We start from the raw sequence: 20,308 nt of genomic DNA on the forward strand, positions 1-20,308 counted from the left end.
GTCAAGCCATGCTGTGGCAGGCATCCCACATAAAACAGAGGAAGATGGGCACGGATGTTAGCTCAGGGCCAGTCTTCCTCAGCAGAAGAGGAGGATTAGCTCAGGGTTAATCTTCCTCAAAAAAAAAAAAGAAGAGGAAGAAACAGGGCCTCTTGAACCGGCCTAGCAAGTCAGCCCCTGGCCGTCCATCTCCCCTTCAGGATGTAGTTGAGCCCCGTTTCACGCAGGGGCTGCGCTAGGTGCAGGGACCCAGACGTCAGAGAGCTTCCTTCCTAGTTCAGAGACAGACAACAAACACAACTACATCAGCAAATGGAAGGCGGCAGGAAGTGTTCTGGAGGAAATGAGCCTGGCGTGCGTGGCTATGGTTGGCATCTGGACGTGAATGGAGGTGTCTGCAGTGTGGAATGTCCAGAAAGGAGGAGCTCAGGGGACCATGGGCTGGGGATGGGGGTGGGACATGATGTTGCATTTGCAGAGTATTTAACCTGATATTGAAAAGTCTCAACGAATTGGTGGGTGAAAGAGGAGTGGGGTTAGGGCTAGTTCTTAATCAAAGCCCCTAGGTCCTCTCCTGGAGTCCCTCCCCACCCCATGTCTTCCCCGTGTCTCCATGAATCTGCAGAGAACAAGGGGCGGAGGTGTTCAGCCATCTGGTCTACCACTGGAGCATTGCGAGTGTCTCCTCTGAGCCCCGTGGCTCCACCTGTGGCTCCTCTGGGTCCCGAGGTTCCACCTGTGTCTCCTCTGGGCTCTGGGTGGTGACTTACTGTGCTGGCACCAGACCCTGTGCCCGGGTTGGCCTCCCTCCCTTAATCTTGTCCTTTTCGTTTTAATTTTAAGCACACTAGATTGGCTGTGGTGAACAAGCAGGAGCCAGTGTCGGGGCGTGGCAGATTTGTGCAGTGGGGACAAAAGGCAGATGGAGTCATTGCCGCTGGGAGTGGCCCGGCAGGCAACCACGCCTGTGAGCTCTCGGAAGCCCAGTCTCTGTCTCAGTGGGGAGAAAAGACAGCCCTCGGGTGGGAAGGCGTGAGTCCAGGGACCCCTCCCCCAGCCCCTTTCGAGGCCCGGCTGCGAGCCCTCTTAGCTCTGCTGTCAGAGCAGCGGAATTAACCGCCTGAATGCTCGGCAGAGGGCACACGGTGTCCAGCAGCTTCGGGGTCGAGGAGCTGAGGTCAACCAGGGAGGCAAACAGGAGGGCAGCGGGAGCCTGGGAGTGAGTGGAAGGGAGCATGTGCCCCAAGGGTGTGGTCACCTCTCACCTCCAGCTGAAGGCTCCCAGAAAGAGAGCTGGATGTCACCAGGTCTTTTGAATTTCCCAGACGAGCTGAAAATGTGGATTTTTTTAAATGTGGAATCTGCCAGTATCTAATCTCTGTGTTCTAGACAGAGGTTTGTCCATCTCAGCACCATTGCCGCCGTGGGCCAGTTAAGCGTTTGTCATGGGGCCGTCCTGTGCATTGAAGGACGGTCAGCAGCATCCCCGGCCTCCACCCACGAGATGCCTGTGGCACCTCCTCCAAGTTGTGACAACCAAAGACGTCTGCATACACTGCCACCTGTCCCCTGGGGACTGAAGTCACCCCCAGTTGAGAACTAGAGATTTGGACTGTAGGCCGTCGCTTTGTGAATTCTGGAATAGACCGGCCCAAACGACCCGCATCCAGCAGTGCCCTTCATCCTCGGGGGAAGCGTCCCAAGACCCCCAGTGGGTGCCCGAAACCTCGGATGGTACCGAACCCCATGTACGCAACGCTTTTTCCTCTACATGAATATTTGTGGTACAACAGCAAAGCTGGCAGGAATTTCTTTTTCCTTCTTCACAATTTCACGGATAGAAGATTCATTCTCACCATAAGATCTTAGCAACCTCAGCGTATGGGTCTTTTAATTCCCTTATTAAGTTGAGAACTTTCACCTTTTCGCTTCAAGGAAGCACTGCACAGCTTCTCTTTGGTGTGTCCGAATTGCCAGCATCACCACTCTCATGCTTTGGGGTCGTTCTTAAGTAAAATAAGGGTGACTTGAACTGAAGCACTGTGACACCGTGACAGAGCATCTGATGACCCAGACGGCTACTAAGGGACTCACGGGCGGGGGGCGTGTACAGCGTGGGCCCGCTGGACCAAGTGATGGTTCACGTCCCAGGTGGGGTGGAGCAGGACAGAGCGAGATTTCATCACGCTACTCAGAATGGCATGCAATTTAAAACTTATGAATTGTTTATTTCTGGACTTTTCCATTTAGTATTTTGGGACCATGGTTGACTGCGGGTAACTCAAACCACAGAAAGCAAAACCGAGGATAAGGGGTGACCGGCTGAGCCCAGAAATGCATGGGGGGCTCAGAGGCTCCCATAAGCACCTGGGGCTTCTACACTCAGCCAGTCACTGCCCCGTTGTCTCCGTTACACCTCGACGACCAGAATGTCCTTCCCTTCTTCATACCAGATGGGCCTCGTACCTAAACCTGGCCAGCTGTGTGCAGACACCACTTGCCGACCAGCTTCAGGAAATTGCCTCATGTGGAAACGTTTGCTCCATCTTTCTGGAGGCATCCATGCCTGAGCTCACTCCAGATCCCAGGTGGAGCTGTTGTTAGGAATTCCGTGAAATGAGCAGAGTGTTATTCAGCCAGCTGGGGGGTCGTTCCCCTTCCGGCCAGGGGGGGAGACGGTGGGCACAGCCCATCTGCAGGATCGGGCTCACCCCACCACAGTGTGCACACGCAGCCCTTCGGCTCCCGCTTCCACGTTTTGGTTTATGTGTAAAATGACCGTCGTCTCCTGGGGCCGAGCCCACAGTGTGGCCGGGGTTGTAGGCGTTCAGAGGACAATCCCCAACAGGGTCTCTATCAATCACGGAGCCTAGATCCGACAGCCATTCATGGAAGCACCAGCCGTGTCCTCGCCTGCCCCTTCAAAGGGACCCTCCATCAGGAGACCCAGCCTCACAGGCTTGCTCTGACCCTCGCAGGGCTGGATGGGGCCGTAAATAACAGGCGGTTTAATGGTGGCGTTGCCTGGAGTTTCACCCTGCCCAGGTCTGTAAGCCACATCTGGTCCTCTCTAACGGCAGACGCTTCAGTGGAGTTTTAAATTAGGCAGAAGCCAGCAGACTAGCCGAAAGGCTCCGTGTGCAAGGGGTTTGCTGGGCGCTTCTGCACACATTTATGTCAACAATGAAAAATTACATCACTATCGGCCGAATCAAATACCCCAGTTGTGTCAAGATTCCCCAGATGTGATGTGCAGAGCCCGGAGCCCTGATAAATTCCATGTCGCTTCCTCCTCTTAAAGGCATCTGCAGATTCCTCCCCCGTGGGCACTGCCCTGGCCACCAAGGCTTGAGTCTCTCTCTTCCCCTCGGAGCAGAAACCCAGTCCTCCCACCCCTGTGCTCACACCTGAGGGAGGATGGCAGAGGAGGGAACAGCCCACCCGGGCCCTCGGCTGCTCCTGTTCTCTGGAGACCTTCTCAGATGAGCTGCTCCCCAGCTCCTCCGTGGGGTCCCGGGACCTGTCTCAGGGAGCCGGGCAGAGCGGTCTCCAACGAGGCTGGTGTGGCAGGCATGCTGCCTTTAGATTTTGTGCTGATCAGAGGAGGCTCAGGAGGGCCAAGGGGGTGATGAGGGACCTGAAGACCCCGGCCGGCCCCCCGGGCACCACCCCTGAAGCTCTGACAATTGGCCTGGTTTGTGGGACCCACTTCTCTTGATAGTAACACGTGTGGAGACAGTTTTTAAAAACACCATGGTGAGGGGACATGTGGCGAAAGGGGTTTCTCGGGAGCAGAGACCCCAGTTCGGACTCCAGGGGAGGAAGGACAGACGGAAAGACTGGCCCGACTAGGAGCTGGTTTCCAAAGCTGAGGACATGGTTATGGGAAGAGAGGTCAGCCAGGCCGGCGGAGCCCTGGCCCTCCAGGTCCCCATCAGTTGCGCCCACCCCCTGACATTTGCAGAATTGGCGGCTAGCTTCTCCTGGGTATACATGCCCGCCGTCGGGTGTGCACCCTGAACTTCAGGAGGACGGGGCTCAGGCAAGAGGTTAATGGTGAGGCCGGCCCTCAGTGAAACCACCTAGCGTCAGCCTTGGGCTATCCCCGAACTGCGCAGCTCCGTGTGTGCGCGTCTGGTACAGGAAACCCCGACATTTTATAAGAGAAAGGGCGTCTTGCGCCAAGGCAGCTGGCCGGTCACACGCGCTGATGGCCTCGTCCCCCAGGGACGTCCCGGGCACTGCGTGAGTGATGTAAAAACCAAGCACAAAAGGGCAAATTGGTGTCCTCACCTGCTGACACTCACAGCATCCTGTCCTGGGGGTGGTGACAAGCAACCCCATAAATAGGGGAAAACAAGGCAAAGGTTGATGGACGTCCTTTGGGTCCTCATCTGGGCGGCACAGCACTGGGAGGGTTAGGACCCTGGGATGCTACCCCTGGGAGTTAGGGTCCAGGATCGAGGCCCAGCTGCATGGCTGGCTGGGCTGGGGGCTTTGCAGAGGGCAGCCGCCTCTCTGAGCCCCTGTGTCCTCATCTGGATGACCAGATACCTGCTGGGAGGGCTGTGGGGAGCGTTTGCTGAGGTGCATCCCGGCAGCAGGTGGAGAGCCAGGCATCCCCCTGCAGCGCCAGCTCAGCCAGCCACGGCCGCGGAGCAGAAGCCAGGCCAGTGTGCGCTTCCTCCCCAGGAGGCAGGCAGAGGCTCCAGAAACCGCCCGGCAGCCTCTGCGGGGCCCTTTCACACCACGGCTGCCTGCAACCTCATGGGCTTGGAGGGCATCATCCACTCAGGGAGAGATGGTGCCAGATGGCGCTGAGGATGGCAGAACCGGGTCAGGCCTGTGTCCTCGGTGTCCCACTCTGCATGCCGCGCCACATGCCGTGGACATCTCAGTGCTTCTGGCGCGAACATTCTGTGCCTCCGTTTTTCCCCTGCCCCATGGCTGCTCATACCAGGCACCTCAGGGGTATTTGTTAGGTGGGGCACCATGGGAAGGGACCCCAAGAGAGCACCTGCTTCTGCTCTCAAGGCCGTGACCTCAGTTTGCAGGTGGTGCTGGGGAGATGGTGGCCAAGCTGTCAGAACTGCCGCTCCAAGGCACCCCCAGGCTGGCCTCGGGGGCCCTCATGGCCTTCCAGCTCCTAGACCCCGGTGGCCCCCAGCCAGCCCCTCTTGCTTTCCCCTCTCCTGCCAAGGGTGGGGAAGACCGTCTCCCTCTCCAGCAGCACCCCCTTGGCAAAGCTCCGGCCTTCCCCAACGGCCTGCGCCACTCGGTGTGGACACAGCCTTCCTGCACCCGTCGCCCCATCAGCAAGCGCACTGCAGGAGGTCGAGCAGGTGGGGCTCCAACGGACCGAGGACACCAGAGGCTCTGTGCAGGCCTGGCTCCCGTGGGGGACAGGCGGTCACCACTTCTGGGCTCCCTCAGTCCCTGTGAGTTGAGGAATCCCAGGGCATGGGTTTGGGGGCTAGGAGCTGGATCCTTCTTCGGGGAAGAGCGAGGAAGTGCTTGCAGCTCATGCGGGTTGGGCAATGCCAGGCTCCCAGGACATGGGTCCGGGTTGTCCTCAGCAGTGCCCACCTCTAGACCCGAGCCTCGCTGACCCCCACCCCTTGTCCTTCCACCCTCCCCCCCATGCACGCCATTCCCCTCCACTGCTCTGAGTTCTCCCTGCACAGTGTTCTCTTCCCCCAACTTCTCTTCTTTCTTCTAAAACATCCTCGCCATCTTCATTTCAGCCGGAGTTCCCCTGAGGAAATTACTGGGATGAATTAGCAGTGCCCAGTGCATGTCTTCATTGCTCACTCATTCAGGCCATGTCTGTGGAGTTCCTCCTGACGGCCGGCGCTGTGTGTGCAGGAGCAAAAGAGCAGCTGTGTGGTCCCTGCCCTAGCTCTCTTTTATGAGAGAGTCAGAGGTAAAACTTGTAATTCTGAGTAAACAGAAAGCTGGCAAAAAGGCAAATCCAGTGAAAATGAGATGTACGTAATAGAAGGTACTAACTTTGTCTAGAAACCTGTGCTTGTGAATAGTAGGAATGCATAAGAATGCTGATTTCATGAATCAGTGGAACTAATTCTCACTAAAATGTTAGTGGTTGATAGGGTGATGTGTTATTCCCTCAGGAGTTGTTTTCAATGGATAAGACCTGAAATGGCATCACCTTAGGTCAAAGGGTCTGCTCAGATAGCTCTGTTTGGCAGTGGCTGGCTTTTGTGTTCAAATGCTGGGGACGCGAGGTGCGTGAGAGAGGGTGTCTACAGTGTGAAGTGTCCAGTGCCCTGGCTGCAGGAGGCAGTGGTGAAAGAGAGCGGTGGGAGTCAGGAAAGGGGTCAGGCTGCAGGAGACCCTAACGTCAGGCAGAGGGTTTGGCCCCGGTTGTGTGGGGGCTGGGAGGAGGTGAGTGTGGAGGGTTAAGGCTGCCCAGAGGCCAGGCTGTCCTGGCCCCACGTGGATGGACTTTCTACCTGGCTGTCCTCAGGGACCCTGCCCATTCTTCCTCCGAGGGGTCAGAGCCGCTGGCCATGTCCCAGCACCCCCTCCCTGCACCCTCACCCCAGCCTCTCCTGTGGTCCCGGTTCGCCTCACTCTGCTCTCCCACACGCCCAGCTCTGGCAACGGTCCATGTGTTTGTTTTTCCTGAAACACGAATGGAAAACTACTTAGACAGAAGTGATTTAGAGGGACAATCTGGGAAGATGCTGCCCTTCCCGGCGGCCATGCCTCATCTTGGGAAGACGGGAGCTGCCGTGGGCTCCGGACGTCAGGGGTGAGGTTGGGGACTGACTGACCCCACGCTCTGCCGACAGGTGCTGGTGGGGAGGACCAGGGAGCCTGTCTGCCGGCCGCCTTTCTTGGACAAGACTCCTGGCCCTGCCAAGCCCTCCCGGGGGGCTGCTAAACCCACCTCGTCAGGGCCGTTCCATGAATGCTTCCGTGCCCCACTGCATGCCAGCCCCATAGCACAGCCCGGGGATGGCGAGACCAGCTCTCACCTGCCCGAGATGGCCAGGCTGGCGGGCAGGTGGGGGGCTGACCCACAGGGACCCCACCTGGGCTGGGGCAGGGATGCTGCCTGGGCAGAGGAGCAGGCTCTGGAGGGGATGTTTAGAGCCTCCTGGGGGAGAGTTGAAGCTCCTTCCTGGGGTGGGCGTGGAGGGGCCTGCCCTGCACGTCTTTCTCTGACCCTGAGACAAGGCCTTCTCAGCTGGGAACTCCTCCGTTTCATAAGGACCACATGGTAGAACCGGGTTGTCAATAACAAAAGTAACACATCACCCCAAATTTAACAGCTTCCCAAACAATAAACTTGGATTGCTACACAGTTCGGTGGCTCAGGAATTTGGGACCCGCTTGGCTGGGTGGTTCTGGCTCAGAGTCTCCGTGTGGATGCCGTCGAGCTGGTCCCCCGCAGGCTGCCCAGGCTGAGGGAGCCGCCTCCGAGGTGGCTGACTCGCTCGGCTGTCGGCCCGAGGCCTCAGTGCTGGCCCCGTGGTCTCTGCCCAGGGCTGCTCAGGTAGCCTCACGACATGGCAGCCGCTTCCCCAGAACGAGCCCCCGAGAGGGCAGCGTGGGAGCGCAACATGCTTCCGGCCCGGCCTCGCAGTCACACGTGGTTGTCTCCGTCACAGCTCGCGAGGTTCCAGGCTGTCGTGTCAGTGTGGGAGGGGCGTCCACAAGGTCTGGCCGCCGTCTCTGGGCTGGCACACTGGATCGGTAGAATTGGAGAGGGCAACCGAGCCTGTGTCTGCCAGGTCCTGGGGTCAGTGAGGGCGGGAGAGTCTCCTGTGCCCACAGGCCTCCTCTGGGGGTCCTCCCACCCCAACAACTCTGCCCCTGTCAGGGTCCTTCACGTGCCCTGCTCTCAGCGCCGGGCACGTCTGCTCTGTGTGTCCCACTGTGGTGGCCCTGTCACCGTGGGAGAGGGTGCTCTGGGGGAGTGGTGAGAGGGGACGTCCTGCCCTGCCATGATCCCGACTGGAGGGCTCTGCATTTCCCACCATTAGGTGTGAGGTTAGCTGTGGGTTTTTGTGGATAGTGTTTGTTGAATGAGAAAGACACGCTCTATCCCTAGCTGCTGAGGGTTTTTTTCACGCATGGGTGTCAGGTTTTGTCAAATGGTTTTTTCTCCTCTGTTGACGTGACCGCGTGAGTTTTCTTCTACGATGATTGATTTTCGAATGATGAACCAGCCATGCGCACCTGGGATAAACCCACTTAGCCGTGGTGCATAAATTTTGTACATTCTTGGATTTGACTTGCTAATATTTTTTTTGAGGATTTCTGCATCTATATTCAGGAGCATTGATTTTTACCTCAAACCAGACCTGCAGGACCCAGCTGATCCAGATGCCACCCCAAGCCCTGTCCACTGGCAGCTCAGTCCTCTCTGCCCCTTGATTAGGTTGCAATGCCACTGCCCTCTTTTCTGTACCTTGGTGTGGCTTGAAGCCACCATTGTCCTCCACCAGAGTGATGGCAGCATCCACCGTCCTGCCACAGTCAGGGTTCCTATCTCTCCCTGCTTGACACCCTAGACTCACACAGCCATCGGGCCCCTCGTCCGGGTCCCTCTGTCCCAGCTCCCACTCCAGCCTCACAGCCCTTGCCAGCCCTTCTCTGCCTGAAGCTGCTTCCCTAGGTGTTTGCAGCCTACCCCTTCCCACCCTTTGGGCCTCAGTGAAATGTTGCCTCCTCCAGGAAGCCCCCCAGAATTCTCCAGCTGAGAGCCCCTTGTTCCTACCCCTGGCTGCATGGCTTTGTTCTCCCCACTCCCACTTGGGCCCTTGCCATCTTTGCTGCAGGCACTTCTCAGAGAGAGATCACAGATGGACACCGGCCCCCAGGCTGTCCGTTACAGATCAGGACCAGAGAGGCACAGAGATCAAGAGTGAGCATTTGGGAACATGACATCCTGCCCACAATCTTTTTCTGGCAATGTCAGTGTGGGATGGAGACTGGATTGTACAAAATGCTGGTCTTTCCGCGGGGTGGACTGTGCAGCCCAGGTGGGGGCCTTGCTGGGGACCTGCCTTCCCCATGAACAGGTTCCCAGCCCTGGCAGGCCTGGGCCAGCGTCACTGCCGGCACCTCGCCTGGCTCATAGTCCGTGTTCCAATGGCACGTGCTGGGGTCAGGCGTGAGCTGACAGATAGCCCCAGAGCCCGGGCCCGCCTCCCTCACCCGCACACCTGGACCACTTGGCCGCAGCCCAGATCATGAGCCCGGAGCACACCCGGCCCTCTCTCCATGGGAGTGTGAGCGAACCCGTGAAGCTGCGGCCAGGCCAGGCCACCTCTGCAGACTTCACCAGGGCTGTCAGGAACGTCGGATTTATCACTTTCTAAGGACAATGTTTTATTGCCGGCTAATCTCGAGGTGAAAAAGAAGCATGGCGGAGCCAGTCTCGTGGTTTCCTCGGGAAAGGAGAGCAAAAGGCGCCAGGAATCAGGGCGTCCTTGGCGATGCTCCTGCCTGGCCGCTGGACTGCTCCTCATCCTCACGGAGCCCAAAGCAGCTGGGAAGGGGCTCGGTTCCCTTCTCCTCTCTCCACAGATGGCACGAGCTAATTATCCTCATTTCTGCAGCACCTTACACCTCTGTAGGGTTTTTCAAAATGTTGGGAAACAGATGATCACGTCTGTTTTGTAGCCGTGTGAGTGTTTTTTTCATTAACAGGATTGGGCGGGACCATCTGTGTATCTAGTGGAAAGTTTGCCACCAGCAGCGAGTTTAAAACTCTGAAACAATAGCTGCCTGGGCCACTTCTCACCTGCTGGTGGCTGCCTGGAGGTGCCGGGGCTGCAGAATCCAGCAGGCGGTGTGGCGGGGGGGGCCCTCCCCTCCCACAGCCCTCAACACCGTCTCTGCCAGCTCACCCAGACTCGGCGGTCCCCCCAGCCCAGACTAATGATAACCATGCCAGAGAACTTTCCAGAAAAATCAGTGGCCAGAAGTCTCTCTGCTGCCAGCTGGCTGTGTGTCCTCAGACAAGTCAGCTCACCTCTCTGAGCCTCAGTGTCCTGGAAAAGTTACAGCCAATGGGCTCTCAAGGCTCCCAGTCCTGGGAAGTGACGATGAGGTCGATGGAAGGTTCTGGAGGATAAACTGCAGCACAGGAAATCTGCAGCCACACCAGGCCTCCACCTCCATGCAGCCCCTGGGTCATCTCTCCCGTGGCAGAGCACCCCTCCTGGCGAGCCTCAGATGTGTATTTACACAGCGTGTGATGGCAGCACGCAGACTGGTGAGCAGGGGCGTCGCCAAGTGAGCAGCACAGCCCCGGCCTCTGTGGACCTCAGACAGCGAAGGTGGCGGCCTCAGGAGGGCTGGTGGCCCTGGCGAGGACAAGCAGGAGCCTGGGTGCAGCCAGTGCAGGCTGAGGGCCTTGTTCACCTGACCAGTGTTTGCACAGTGCTGTGGGCACGAGGGGAGCTGACGTACGTGGTTCACACTAACAGGGCACCAGACTCTTATTCATTCACTCAGCAAACACTTGCTGAGCACCGCCTACGTGCTCGGCACTGCGCTAGGGAGCTGGGAGAAGTGGGGACCAGGCGGCAGGCCCGCCCTCAGGGAGCCTGCCTGCCGTCAGACTTCTGCAGCTGCTGTAACAAGACACCACAAACTCAGTGGCTTAAAGCAACGCAAATGTATTACCTTACAGCTCTGAGGGCAGAAGTCCAAAATACAACCACAGTCAAGGTGTGGCCAGGGCCGGTTCCCTCCGGGGCTCTGGGGAAGAAGCCTTGACTTGCCTTTTCTAGCTTCTGGAGGTGCCCGCATTCCTTGGCTCATGACCCCTCCCTCCATCTTCAAAACCAGCAGGTAGCATCTTCCAGTCTCTCTCTCTGACCTCTGCTCTGTGGTCACATCTTCTCCGACTTTGACGTCCTGCCTCTCTCTCATAAGGACCCTTGTGATGACATTGGTCCCACCAGGGTCATTCGGGATCATCTCCCACCTCAAGCTCCTTAACTTAATCACGTCTCCAAAGGCCCTTTGGCCGTGGAGGGTGACACACTCACAGGTTCTGGGATAAGGACACTGACATCTCTGAGGGAAGGAGACGAGCATCACTCTCATGGATTCGTGCAGCACTGTGTAACGCCCATGCGTGCTGGGCCAAAGACACTGCAGGACACAGGATGGAGGGTGGAGAGGGCAGGTGTCTCGATGGAAGTGATAGTCCACCTGCAGGGAGGGAGGGAGCCAGCCGTGGAGACATGGCGGACGGTCAGTGCTAATGTCCTGGGGTGGTGACAGTAGATAGCTGCACACCAAGATGAGTCACTGGGAGCCTGTGACAAAGACACCTGCCCCACAGTGAAGGGGAGGGGTCCACAGGAGGAGGCAGGTGATGGCCCGACCCTGGGCTGACGTTGCAGGCTGGGGAGAGGCATTGAACGAGACACCAAGGTGCAGGGGACGAGACAGAAGGGACTTCAAGTGCATGGTGAGCTGGGGAGCCAGGAGAGGCCCATGAGACCGGAGGGACTGCAGGACCTTGATCCCAGGGTGAGGGACCCCCCAGGTTTGGAGGGTCCTAGGGCCATGGGGGGAAGTCATCAATCAGCCTGGAGCCCGGGAGGCAGCGGGAGGTGCTATAGTGGGAGGGGAACAAGTGGGTGGAGAGGAGCCGTAGGGCCTGGGAGAGGGTGCTGGAAGCACACCAGGTTCTGGCTGGGGCAGCGGTGGTCCAGAGCAGGACAGAGCCAGCCGGCCACCCTGGAGGCCTGGAGAAGGGAGATGGCAGCCCAGGGTAGCGTGAGGGATGTCCGGCCTCCTCTTGCGGTGGGAAGGTCCCAGCCCCTGCTCCTCCTCCCCTCTCCCCGCTCCTCCTCGCCAGCTGAAGCCTTGTCAGAATCCACTTGTGCAGAAAACCATCCTGCCGCACATCCCTGGCCCCACAGGGGCGTCCACTCCCAGAGATGACCCGTAACCGCCGGGCAGTGTCTGAGTGGTCATGGGCAGCCAGAGAGGGCGGATGAGACCAGAAGTAAAGGCGGGGGCCTCCTCTCGTCCCGCCGAGCTCTGGGCGCCAGTTCCGGAGCCGGACGCTGTACCTTGGGCCCCCGGCCGCCAGGACCTTGAGCCTCAGCTTCTGGCCTGGGCGGGATTCCCTGTTGAATCGGCAGGAAGTCCTGTTTTTTTAAAGTTAATGAACTAGTGGGAACAAATAGCAGAAGCTTCCCTGACCCGCCAGGGTGGCCCTGGGACTTGTGGCTGCACAACCAAGGGCAAGAGACAGACGCTGGAAGGCCCCGTGCGGCCAGGGTCAACTGGACAGAGCTGTGCTCTCACGCGGCCAGCTCTGGCCCCGTTTCTCATCAGGACATTTCAGGAGAGCCTCGTCTCTGTGCTGTTGAGGCAGAGGCACAAAATGCGATACTTTGAAAATGTGCCCGGCACAGCCTAACACAGAGCCGCGTCCAGTGCCCCCGCCCTGGGCATCAGCGGGGGTCGAGGCGTGTGTGATATACTGGTTAGGACGCACCTCAGAATGTCAAGCTTTGTGTGTACGTGTGTGTGTGTATGTGTGTGGCCTCCACGCTCCGAGACCTCAGGTGGGGGTGAGTTAAGCCGTCGGGGTCCCAGCACAAGTAGCCAGACTCTCCCGTGGGCACAGCACTGGCTCCTGTGTGCCCTGAGCCAGGACTTAGTTTCACAGGAATTGTTTGGAGGTGCGTTAGGCAGCCTTGTTTCGAAGTGTGGCATTCGTTGCGCTGGTGTCGGGGCCCGTGTGACAGCCAGCTCCCCAGGAAGGAGCCCAGCGGTCTCCTCTGTTCTTAGGAAGCAGGTATGGCCGGCGGCTGGTGGCATGGTTGCGAAGGGCGCGGGTGCCTCTGCGTAAGTGCAGCATGTGGTTTGATGCGAGCGCTGAGCCAGGACCAGCCGAGGGCTGCGCTGCAGTGTCGCGCTGCACCGGGCTGAGCCTCGGTTTCCCCATGCAAGCGGTGGAGGGGTCACTGTGGCAACTGCAGCCCCCTGTCTGCCGTCCCGCATAGGATGAAAGGGAGGCAGCCGTGTGTCGTTGCTCCGGGCCTGGGTGCAGAGGAATGGAATGCCAGCTTTCCCGCCGACGGCCTTCTCAGCAGGAAGTGGGTGACGGGCTCCTCGGATCCCTGTTGTTCCGGGCAGGACTCAGAAAGCAGTCTCCTCTCAGAGTGAGGATGTGGCCCGCAAACTCTCAAGTCCAGCTCTGGGCGGGCAACGGAGGCTCCCCTCGGTCTGGGGGTCACCCTGTAGTCTAGGGGTTCTACGACCAGGAACCTGGAGGCCAGGGCTGGGGGTCAGCGTGGGGCTGGAGCCTCAGCGTCCTGGCCCCTCAGACCCGCAGAGCCAGCGTTTCTAACAGGTGTCCCCAGTGAGGCCGGAGAGCCCTGCTGAGGCCTCTGCCCCAGAGGGTTCCACAGCCCCCCGCCGGGCTGTCTCCAGCCAGAGGCGCCGACCAGAGCTTGACAATGTTGCCGGGCGTTCTGCAGCCTCGGAAGGGCCCTGCTGTGGGTCTGGGTTGAGCCTGACCCTGAAAAGGGGTGGATGCACCTCGATGCTGAGCTAGGGCCCTGGGGCAGGCTCAGCAGGATGAGACCTCCTGGCCTGAGCAGATGTCATCGGTGCTTTGCGCCTGTCCGCAGCCCACCAAGCAGACCCCCAGGCCTGAATTTGAAATGGGGTGTTTATAAAGCGGTGCAGGTGTGTCCGCTGTGAGAAGAGACACCCCACAGCCCTTCACTGCATCTAACCACCCGTCGCCCTTTGGTGATCGCCTCCCCCACTGCTGGAAGGTGCTTCCGGGTGGGTGCCCCGTGGAGGCTCAGTCTACAGCCACCCGGGCTCCTCTCCAGGCGGGCTGTGCGGCTGTGAGCAGGACGCAGGAAGAGCTCCTTCTGCCGGGAAGACTCAGTGCTAGCAAGTGCCGCCCCGCCCTCTCGCTGCCATCGTCACCACACGGGAACCTCGGCAGCCCAGGCCACCTGTGGGACACAACTTACACCTCATGTGCCCCTTGTCGCCTGGGCCCCTGTTGAAATGCGGGATAGGGCAGACTCCAAAAGTCGGGGCCCTCCCAGCCCCCCTGTCCCCGCTCAGCACATGCTGCTGGTCAGCGAACCCAGAGACCCCACCAAACACTGGGCCCCTCTGAAATCAGGGATTCCCAGTGCTGGCCGCCTTTGGGTCACCTGCGCAGCTGAAGGAAAACAGACCCAGGCTCCACCCCGATGTTCTGTTCCACCTGGCGTGTGTCGCCAATGCTGATACCGCTGTTCAGGGGGTGGTGGGCCGGGCAGCGGGCTAGCGAAGAGACTGACTTGGAACGTGGCCCAGTGAGTGGGGGCAGGGCCCGGCCGGAATTCCTGGGGTGAGTGTTACATCTGCCACTGGACGAGCAGACGGTCCTTAGAGCCTCGCACCACGAGCACCCGACAAATGAAGTCCGCTGATTGTGTCAGACCGTCCGGCGATGGGCCATTTCCTCAGCAGGCTCACCTGGCACAGAGAAGGAAGGGGGTGGGGAGAAGAGAAGCCAACTTCCAGAGCCTTCTTGGGGAGCACAAAGCTGTCCCTCCCCCAAATCCTTGCCCCTTCCAAGAGACCGAGCCACAGTCACACGGCTCTCCACCCCCACATGTCAGGACCACGGAGACACAGCCCCTTCGGAGGTTGAGGAGACACCTCAGGTGTGACAGAAGGAAGGCTCCTCTCTGGGTGTCGGCACAGTGAATGCAGGAGGAGGAGCAACCCCACAACCCCTGGACCTCTGTTGGGGGCAGTGCCGGGGCCACCCCACCCCGAGTCCTGGTGCAGTGGGACCACACCCCGTAGGGCGCAGCTCCACCCCACACTCCCAGGGGAGAGGCGCCACCGTGTCACTGCACTGGACACGCGAGGTGACCCAGCACCGTCAGAGAGCATCGCCTTCGTCCAGACGAGAGTGGGGTGCCAAGCTTTGTGCCATGGCTCGCCCGGTGCAGACAGAGGTCCTGGGGGCTGGAACCATAGGTCCATAAACCTCCTCCCGCCACCCACAGCCCGACGCGCACCCCAGCTCCAGCGACGTTACACCCACAATGTCGGGGCTTCTGAGAAGCAGTGGCTCTCGCTCCTCGGATCTCATTACTTACCAGGTCACCGTTCCCAGTGGGTGGTCAGTGGGTGAAGCGATGGCCGCCCCTTGGACCTCGCATGGTCCCCATCTCTGCCCTGGACCAGGTGGACACCGAGTTCTGCATGAGACGGAGCCCAGCGTGAGCAGAGCCTCCAGTGGGAAGCGCCAGCAAAGGTGGGCTGTGAACATCATGTCCAGATGCTGAGTGTTACCTGCAGCCAAATGGCTCTGCATTTGGCAGCCACGTGTAATTGTGAGCGTCCATGCTCTCTAAGCAGAGGTTTTTTTCTTAAGTCTTGGCAAATTTTGTTCGTTACTAATACAGAAAAGATGCAGCCTACTGTCTGGTGCTGAATGTAAAATAACGTTTCCAAGCCATGTGGGTTCCTTGCAGAATTTTCCAAGGTACAAGTCAGCCACGGAGGGCTGTTAGGGTTTTATTCCTTGCTTTAAAAACACAAGCTGTTTTTCCCCCGGAAGAGCGTGTAATGTGCGAAAACATTAGGGATATTGCAAAACGGTTCCGTGAAATAACTGTGGAAATATTTCACCAAAGCATTAACCTCCGCCTGCTTCTCTCCCCTTCCCACCCGAAGAGAGAGAATTTCTCCCAGCCTGTATCTCGTTCCTCTATATAATTGCTGCTTTAAATCACAAAAGCCTTTAGAGTTATGAACGCAAAACGCGCAGCGCTGCGTTTAGACGGTGCTCACCTGCAAAGCCGCCCAGCCCAACCCCCAGAGAAACAGCGGGGCCGTGGGCAGTGTTTGTGAATGTCTGCCTAAATCTGGTCAGACAAGAGGGGCTTGTGTCTTTCTGTCGCCTCCTTTGTTCTTTCCTTCTGAAGAACTGATAATTCTGGAGTTCGTGTGTCACTCATAATTGTTTTCTAAATTAAGATGCACTTTGCCGCCCAGATGGTTGAGATACAGATGCGGCTGGTGGGGGAGCACCTCTCTTCTGTGAAAGGAAAAGCAGCGATAGGACACTGCACTGTCGTTCCTGCAGAGTTTAAAAACCCAGGTTACCCCTTTGCATCTTGTCGTTGTGAAAGTCAGTGTCTTCACTCTTTTAACTTCCTTGCGTTTGCATTTCTCCATCACAGAAGAGGAGGCTGAGAGTGGAGGGCAGACCCTGGGGGGTGGGAAGGTGCCCAGAGAGTCATCCACCGGCTGCCTTCTGCTCCCCCAGGGGTCCACGCGGTGTTTTCATCTCCCAAGCAGCCTCCGATGCTGGCGTTGTGCTGGACTCCTTCTCGTGTATGATCTCATTTAATTACCACAAATGCCCTCGAGGTGGAGGTGGTTATTTCCACTTGATACGGAGCAACCATTAGCTTGGCAACTCCCTTGCTACAAGGACTCCATCAGTCTGACTGTGGCTGCACCTTGTGGTCTTAGGGTGATTGTACGGGTCAGATATGATGTTCAAGAGGTTTGGCAAGCTCTCCAAGGCCACACAGCTCACCCTGCTGGCTCCCAGGCCTCAGCTCCTGGCATGGCAGCACACCGTGCTCTTTTGCACCTGTCGGTGCATGTGGTGGGTGCTGATCACACGGTGGGGACACAGTGGGGTGAACTGAAGCCTCCTGCACTGTCTTTCTCTTTTCAGCGGCCAGAAGAGTCTAGTCCAAAGGCTGCATTTCTCTGAAAGATGCCTTTTCTTTCCAAGGAAAGTTCAGAACCTTCTTTCACCATCTTCTAACGTGCATTTGGCAAGAGTGAGGCCCACTGAGGAAGAATGGAGTTTGGCCCAGTGGAGTGGGCTAGGTGGGCGGGACAGCCCTCTCCAGGTCGACAGCGGGAGCAGGCGTGGGTGATTAGGACTCCCCCCTGCCTGCAGCCTTCCCAGGTCCCCTTGCCTAAATTGTCTGAAAGAAATCATTCCTGGTTCCCTGACCTTTCTGCAAATTTTAATTTACACTCAGGAGTAAAATGTCATATAATTTTTATGCATTTGGCTGCGGTTCTTATCCGCTATATTAAAAAACAATTCTTTATCAAGATTTCCTGTCGAACTTGTACGAGGGATAATTACCTCAGGATAGATGCTTCGTTTGCATAATGGTCCCCTGCACAGCAGCTCCCTCCGGGCCGGGCCGTGTCCTCAGCGGCTGCGTTTCTCTGGAAGGGAGCGTTGGTGAGGTCTGGGGACGGGTCAAGGACCGCATGAGGCGGGAAGCCATTGCCTCCAAAATGGCTTCATTAACTGTTTTTCCTGCCAGAGGTTGAGTCATCGAATGTGGCTTAGTGCGGTGGGAACCTGCAGTGGGGAACCTGGTGGGGCTTTTAATGGCCAACACTACCAACTGGCCTCCATCGGAGAAACGGGGTGTGCAAAAGCGTGGGCAAGGGCTCCACGAGCCTCACTTTTCTGCTCAGAGGAAGGAAAGTAGAAACATCACAATGGCACTGTCAGGGACCTTACAGCATCCTGTGGGAGAAAGAACGGGCTGACCGGGCAGGGAGGGTTAGGAGCCTTCGCGGGGACGCGTTCCGATGTGTGCACCCCAGGCTGAGCTGAAGCGGCAGGTGACTCTGGAGGCGTCTGTTAGAACTGCTTCTGTAGATGCAGGACTTGATTCGGGCGTTTATCTTTCTAATTCCCATTGTATTTATTGTAGCAAAGAAATCACAGTTCAAAAGGGCAGCGATGCCTCTGAATGCTGTGCAGGTGCGTGCAGGAGCAACAAACCAAAACTACCTGTACCTGGTGTGACAGTCACGCCAGCCACATTGTTGCATTTATTGCTGCGCACATGTTAGTGACACAGAGGCACTATGCCTTCTTCCAGACACGTGGTAGGGTTTCCTTCCCTCACTCCTCTGAAGCTGGACTGACCACGGGATCTGCTTTGGCCAATGAAATAGGAGCAGAAGCAAGATGCACCCCTCACAGGAGCAAGTCTGAGAACCAGGGCGTGGCTCCCATTCTCCACACCACGTGCTCCTCGCCTTGGCCATCGTGGAAGCGGAAGACGAACCTCTCTCACCCTGAGGATTCCAGGGCGCAGACCTCCCGGCCAGCCCGCAGAGGCAAGTCCTCTGACCTGGGAGCTGTTTGTTACTTCAGCTGACACCGGCTCGTGCTGACCGGCACTCCTGAATCCCCAGTGTGCGTTTCTTCCACTGATAATGGAAACTGTTTGAGTTCAATGATTTTAAGTTGTACGGATCCCCTCGTCCTCGCAGGACCTCCCAGACCCGTTAATGCTGTAACGTGCACAGAAAACTTCAGGAGGGAGACACAATGTGCACAGTTGTCGCATGCAGGAAACCACATGTTCCTGCGTCCCTCCTCCCAGCCCTGGACCCGAGCTCCTGGGACGTTCTTCGGACAGTGATGTCGAGACTCGTCCAGAGTGTGCTGCTGCTTCCTTCGTGCTCATTGGAAACAGGATTTGGATCAGAAACAACCAGACAGATGCCTGAGAGTCTGTGCCTCCTTCGGGATGGCCTTGGCTGAGGAGGAGGGTGCTATGGAAGGACGTTGGCGAGAGGAGCTGTGATTTTTCTCTCCGCGTGGGGTAGGCTTCCTTCTTCATCACTGAGCGTTTCCAGTCATGCGCCTGGTAAATGTGTCCCCAAGTCTCAGACAATCACGGGGCCCAGAAGTGTGTGCCAAGGGCGTCCTGGAAAGGAGCTCAGAGGGCATCACGTGTGGCCAGGTCTTTCTGAAGAACTCCTCTGTAACGTCCCCACAGAGCCTCAAAGATCCCCAGGTGGCCCCGGGGCAAGGTGAGCCCTGGTCTCAGTGGGGCTGTCCCCTGCCCAAGAATGTCTTCATGTGGTCGGATTAGCTCCTGTCCAGGCTCCTCTCCCACCAGGATAGCTCCCCGGGTCCCAGGACCGATCAGGCCCCTCCTGGGGCTCTCCTGGCACCTTGCACCTCGGAGTGCCCAGCAAGCCGCTGCTTTAAATGTCCTCATGCATCTGTTTGAAGGGTGTGGGTCCCCTCTTGAGTACCCTGAGCCTCCTCAGAGCTTGTGTGCACCTGGCTCAGGGCCCGCCCGGCCCCTGTGGAAGGAGCCGGCATCAAGGGCAGACGGTGGACACCAGCTGCTTCCATCCTTGGTTTACAGGCCCCCAAAGGTCTGCTCATCTCAAGGGGATCCCCAAACCTCTCAGAGCCAAGTTTGACACGAATGCGCCCGGGACAGAAAGATCTGACGCAGGAAGACCCCAGGCGAGGTTGCCTGGCGGTCGGGGTGGCTGAGAGAGAGGAGAAATGTGTTTGCATTTCCTCGGTTCCCTCTTGTTTACTTTAGAGAAACGGCTGGCAGCCACCCCCAGTGTGTTGACAGAGGGAGCGGCTGGTAAAGTTCAGGCTCGTGTTTGGGTTCAGCCCAGCGAACTGAAGCTGAAGATGTGCCAGGCAAGTGGGGCTGCCAGCGGCCCGGGGCCCCGAAGCCAGCACAGAAGGGGCGGGTCCAGGGACTCTGTCCCGCCCAGGACACTTTGCTGTGCTGTCTTGGGGCCGTCCCTCATACCTAAATACAGCATCCCCATCCCAGAGTGACAAATGTGTGTGCCCTGCTCACAGTGGACCCACAGAGTCCAGACCCCACGTCCCACCCGACTCCAGTGAAGGCCCCTCTCTCGGAACCCCCTGAAGACTTTGGAATTTGTGAACTCAGAAAAACTGGGAGGAATCCTCAGGCTTCTGGCCTCCGGGGTGCTCACCTCAGTCCTGTGAAACCCAGAGGTGTCTGCCCACCTGCAGCTTCGGAATCGGCTTTCTGAATCGCAGTGGCAGTTTCTGCCGAGCAAGGCCCTTCCTGAAGCAAAGAGCAGCAAACCGCCCTGAGGCACCCGGTCCCTCCCCAGGGAGCAGTGGGAGGGGCTCATCCCTTCAGGAGAGAGGGCGGCCCCTCCTCCAGCCTCCTGGGCTGTGCCATCAAGGGCGCCATCCCTTTGCTGGTGACAATCTGCAAGCTTCTGCACTGGAGCCTCTAAACTTCCCTCCTGATTTGCATGTCTGCAGTCCAGGGCAAAGGGTACAGCACGTTTTGTTTATTTGTTGTTTTTTTTTAATTTAAAAAGAGGGTGGGGGCTGGCCCCGTGGCCCAGGGGTTAAGTTTGCGCGGTCTGCTGCAGGCGGCCCAGTGTTTCGTTGGTTCGAATCCTGGGTGCGGACATGGCACTGCTCATCAAACCACGCTGAGGCAGCGTCCCACATGCCACAACTAGAAGG

At 58.1% G+C, this 20,308-nt stretch overlaps 1 protein-coding gene and 1 long non-coding RNA gene across 2 annotated transcripts in view; one reads left to right on the forward strand and one right to left on the reverse strand.

Moving 5' to 3' along the window:
* Positions 1–20,308, forward strand: part of CDH4 (cadherin 4) — a 597,773-nt gene that overhangs the window by 382,645 nt on the left and 194,820 nt on the right. The gene's annotated exons all lie outside the window — the stretch shown is intronic.
* On the reverse strand, positions 10,643–20,100 carry LOC139078005 (uncharacterized). Its single transcript, XR_011530664.1, has 3 exons — positions 19,798–20,100; positions 15,132–15,233; positions 10,643–14,496 (listed from the first exon to the last, which is right to left on the reverse strand). It is a non-coding gene; the product is annotated as an uncharacterized lncRNA (long non-coding RNA).

The sequence above is a fragment of the Equus przewalskii genome, chromosome 21 (genome assembly GCF_037783145.1).
Source record: "Equus przewalskii isolate Varuska chromosome 21, EquPr2, whole genome shotgun sequence".
In the NCBI taxonomy this organism is placed as follows: domain Eukaryota; kingdom Metazoa; phylum Chordata; class Mammalia; order Perissodactyla; family Equidae; genus Equus; species Equus przewalskii.